The following is a 5,373-nucleotide window of genomic DNA, read 5'->3' on the forward strand; positions in this document are numbered from 1 at the left end:
ATGTGATTTGGGAGAAATGTTCTTTTAACGTATTATTTCTCTGGGGGAAGCTAAAGCTAGCCCTAAAACAAATCTTGCAGTCTAGACTGAAGTCTAGAGAGCAATCAGGCTGTAATGTACTTGCTCTTTTTCTTTCACAATAGGGCCACTCACATCCGTGATGAGAATCGTCCCAAATTACAAGGCACACAAGCTGGCATCGCCTCCCATGTCATTAGTCTGTGTGCAGACGCGGCAGCTCACAGTTCTGCCTGCCCCGTACATGTGCTGACTCTGCACAGCAGTGATTAAGTACTCTGTTCAAGCTTTGCAAATTTTACATTAAAGCAGTTTCTGAATGCTATGAAAAACAACTCTATCTTCTTCAATCTATTCCAAATCTTTCATAAACCAGTAAGTATCTTCACTGTGCTTTAATTTAATCTCGAATAATTAAGCATATTTATTTCATAGAGTGGCAATTTAAAAGGAAGTAATACATTGGAAAATTAATAAAATACAGCAAAAATTTATTTAATTAAAGGGCTGGCACAGTGGCTCAAGCACTAGTAGCATCTGCCTTGCAAGCATGAGGCCTTGAGTTCAAACTCCAGTGCAACCATGCCACACACACACAACTCTTGGAAGACGTCTGGAGATTCATGTCAGAGATTGAGGATTCCAACTTTTAGGGGTTTCTTCTGATATCCTGCCCTTACAAGCTACCCTAAGTCTACAAGTTTAATGTAAATCCAAAGTAACCAGTCAACTCCTTGCTTTTATATTTACTATTTGGACAGATAGAAATTTCCATCACCCTCACAAAACTGTGATCTTCAACAAACATCTCTGGATGACCTGCTGGGTACATAATGCTCAGTTGCTAGGAAATGCATCTGTAGAGCTGGGGATGTGGGTGGCTCAGTGGCAGCAAGCTCGCCTAGCACGTGCACGAAAAAGCCAAAAAACAAGGAAACCTCCTGAGCTGGGTGTGGTGATACATTCCTGTATTCCCAGTACTCGGGTGGCTGAGTTCAAGGCCTGTCTGAGCTATAAAGCAAGACCCTGTCTCAAGAAAGTACACAAAAAAAATCCATAATTGCATCATTTTAAATTTATGTTTGTTTTAACATTATTAAATAATATGTGCTTATCGCAAAAAATTTCGAAAATACAGAAGAATGGAATAAGGGAAGAAAGCCCGTTCATAGTTCTACCAGGTAGAAATAATTGTTAAAATGTCTATGAGTTTAATAACTTACTGAGACTTTTTACATAATTGCAACAATGTAATATATCCCCGATTGTATGACATTCTACTGTAATACACAAAAAGAAATTTTCCCTGATTTTTATAAAAGGATGATCATTTTATAATTACACTTTTCTGCAACTTGCTTTGTTGGTGGCCTTTAAAGTCAATATGTTCAAATCTAATCCCCACTTTTTAATAGCTATATAATATTCCAGAAATATGGACATGCCACAGTTTATTCAGTCACTCTATATTGATAGCATTCAAGTTGTTTCATTTTTGTTTTCTATGATCACTTGATGTATATCTTTATATATAAATATATAATTTATATAAATGACAGAAACTATAAATTTTATTAATAATATATAATAAAAATATAATACATAAAATATATATAGTTACAAACCAATTTTTATTTTTTATTTATTTCTATAGGACAAAATTCTTCAAAATGAGCTTTAAGATGCAGAAAATCATCACTGGCTTGGCAATAGAAAAGTCATTATGTTGTATAAAGCAGCCTGCTTGATGAAAACAGAGAATGTTTCTTTCTCAGCACTGAGTCATTACCCCTGTTATGACTCATTTAAAAAAAACACAAAATTTTCCAGCATGGTAGTGTTCGACAGTAATCCCAGCACTCAGGAGGCTGAGGCAGGAGGATGGTGTTTGAGGCCAGCCTGGGCTACACCGTGGACCCCTGTCTCAAAAATAACAATACTAGACCTCCTGGTGCTTACCATAGACTGTGTTCTTACACTGACTGTAGAAAGAAAAGGCAAAGTACCCCGTATCACCTCGTCGCAGGTCCTTTGCCTGATCTGTATGGCGACTGGGGAAATAATAAAATGAAATCTTAAGCAAAGCCTTTGGTCATAGAGACACATTCCTGGTACAGGAAGTGCGCAGCTAGAAAGGACGCACTGCTGGGCTGAGATTCACCTCAGACAGCAAATTTTCCCTGACAATAAAGAGCACAGTGGGGATCCTGGGTTCAGGTTCAGATACATGTGGGACTCAGTCGAGGTGAGAACCACAAGTCCTTTCAGAGCCCTCTCTCTTGGCTGCTTGTCCCGGTGGCAGGCACAGTGTTTCACAAAGGGAGTGAGGATGGTGTGATCCCTGCATCCTTGGCCTCTCCTGGGAAGGGCAATCAGCTTATTTTAAGTACCTGGGCTACACCTCTCTCCCTCCAAACCTTGCAGCTACTACAGTTTCAAATGACACCTAGCTTAGCGTGATGCTGAAAGCAACCCAATTTTGGTCTCTTTGCTGGTTTCATTAATGTGCGTGCACGAGTGTGTAGAATACAGATCTAGTACACCGAAATGCACCGTCACTAAAGTGGCACCAGCTAAACTGTCTGCTCTGATATGCTCCCTGCTTCTCCCAATTGGGAAAGCAAGGAATGAAGTCTAGTGAGATCCGCCGTCAAAACACGACCACTGCTTCAGCAGCTGGGAGTCTGGAAGGCTCCAAGAAAATTAACCTGAGGTGATCATTTCTTTTTAATTTTATTTTTAATTAGCAAACATTAATAATACAAGGGGGTTTCATTGTGATAACTCCCTGCTTGTGTACACCGTACCATGAAGGAGTTCATCCCCTCCATTCTGTTCCCATTCTCCTCTCCTTTTTCAGACAGTGTTTGGTGGGTTCCATTACTCTGTCTCCATATGCATAGATGACGTGTACTTCCATCCTCTTCCCTCTTCTGCTGATCCTCCCAGACAGCCCCCTAAATACATTCATGGCTCGTCATTATTACCACCATCACCCATATCACTTTAGGACTAGGTTCCACATGAGCGAGAACATGCGGTATTTGGCCTTTTGAGCTTGACTTCTCACTCAGTGTGACTGATGATCTCCAGTTCCATCCAATTTCATTTTTTTCTTTATGGCTGAGTAGTATTCCTTGGTATATACATCCCATATTTTCCTTATGCATTCTTTTGTTGTTGAGCACTTTCCACTGTTCCCATAGTTGGTTATGGTGAACAGCTACGAGGAACATGGTGTGTAGGTATCTTTCTTGTATACTGATTTACACTTCTTCGGATATATGTCCAAGAGTAGTTTGGTGGAGTCATAAGGTAGGTCTATTCTTAGTTTTTTGAGGACCCTCCATACTGACTTCCATAGTGGTTGCACTAGTTTGCATTCCCACCAGCAGTGTGTGAGGTTCCTTCTCCCCCCCGCATCCTGGCCAGCATTTGTGAGGTGAGAATTTAGGGATCTGATTTTATTATTTCCTTGCTTTCTGTTGTTCAAGGCCATCAGAAGTAGCTTCCGGGCTGGCCACGTGGCTCAAGTGTACAGTGCCCACCTAGCAAGCATGAGGCCCTGAGTTCAAAAATTAGTACCACCAAAAGAAAAAAAAAAAAAGAAAAAGAATAAAAATTTTTGGACTGGAGGTGTGGCTCAAGCAGCAGAGTGCCCAAAGCCCTGAGTTCAAACCCCACACAAAAAAAGAGAGAGACAGAAGTAGCTTCTGCATTACCAGAAGACCTCATACCCTTTCCCTATTGTTGTTGCTTTTATTTGTTGGTTTTGGAGGGGAGGTGGGCAGGAATGACATCACCTACTCAGTTTTCCAGTGCACCCCCTCTGGTGCATGTTGGAAAAGCACAGCAGTTGTTCTGCACCGTTGAGACTCTGAGTTTCCATATAAAAGGAAATTTAACTGGTGGCTCCCCAATACCACCTTCCACCACTGTCCCATTCTCCGATAAGCTTCACCGAACTATAAAATGACATTGCTCAGCAGTACCGTCCAGAGCCTGGCCTCCAAGTTTTAGAGAGACCCTTGCCCTGGCCTTCTATTGGCCATGTCCCTTCCCACCAGGAGAGGAATCTGCAAAAGGCCAAGAAAATGTGTCCCCCAGATCCCTTCTAGACCAAATTCTGGAAGCTCAAGACCGAAGGAATTCTCTCCCCACAGGCCCATCCTCCCGAGGGTAAGCTATCCACCTGCACTTACACTCCCAGACTCACGAATGGCTAAGGATGGCTATTTGCAGAGGCTCTGGACATCCGGATGAGGCATCCACACACATGGACTCCAAGCTGCTTGCGATGAAGGAGACCCGGACTAAGGGCTTGAGGCAAGCTTTCTGCAAGCCTCCATGTTTCTACAGGGAATGCCAAAGGACTTGAAAAGATAAATCACACAATTTTCCATTTCATTCTTACCTTTCTTCATTGTTATTCATGTCCATTGCATAAGCAAACACTTGGTACAGTCCCATGATTCACTTTATCCTAAAGGAGCATTCTATTATTAAACAATTTATCTGATTTACATGAGATAAATCTACATGTAGACTTTGTCATTTTTCAACATCTCGAAGTTAAAAATTTTCTGGATTACATTTTTATCATAATTATCCACAATAAGCCTACTTTATTACAAGCAGTTTTGACCAAGCATGGTTAAAAAAAATCATAAATTTTCAAAATCAAAAGAAATTTCAAAAACAGGTTAGGCATCATGGCTCAAGCCTATAATCCTAGCTACTTGGGCAGTGGAGAGTGGGTGGATCATAGTTTGAGGCCAATCCAAGCAAAAAGTTCATGAGTCCCCATCTCAATGAACAGCTAGGAGCCGTGTGAGGTGTACCATCCCAGCTGTACAGGAAGTATAAATAGGAAGATGGCAGTTCAGGCTAGCCAGAGCATAAAACAAAACTCTGTCTCAAAAATAACCAACAAAAAGGGCTGGGAGGATGGCTCAAGTGGTAGAGCCCCTGCCTAGCAAACGTGATGCCCTGAGTTCAAACCCCAGTACCAAAAAATAAAGTAAAATAACCCCAATAGAAAACTGTGAAAAGGGCTTGAATAGTTTCCAAAAGAAGATATACAAATGGCCAACAGGTATATGAAAAGGCTTTCAACGTAACTAAATATGAAAACGCAAATCAAAACCATGATGAAGGATGGGATGTAGTACGGTGGTAGAGAGCTTGCCTAGCATGAACAAGGCCCTAAGCTTGATCCCCAGCACCAAAAAAGAAAAGACAAAAAAAAAAAAATGATGAACTATGTATCCTCACATCCATCAGAATGGCTACTACCAAGAAGGAAGATGACAAGCACTGGCAAGCAAATGGAGAAAGGGGAGGCTTGGACACTGT

At 41.2% G+C, this 5,373-nt stretch overlaps 1 pseudogene; it reads left to right on the forward strand.

Moving 5' to 3' along the window:
- Positions 1 to 1,960: 1,960 nt before the first annotated feature.
- On the forward strand, positions 1,961 to 2,083 carry LOC141424538 (small nucleolar RNA SNORA51; annotated as a pseudogene).
- The last annotated feature ends 3,290 nt before the right edge of the window (positions 2,084 to 5,373 follow it).

This window comes from Castor canadensis, chromosome 6, assembly GCF_047511655.1.
Source record: "Castor canadensis chromosome 6, mCasCan1.hap1v2, whole genome shotgun sequence".
Classification (NCBI taxonomy): domain Eukaryota; kingdom Metazoa; phylum Chordata; class Mammalia; order Rodentia; family Castoridae; genus Castor; species Castor canadensis.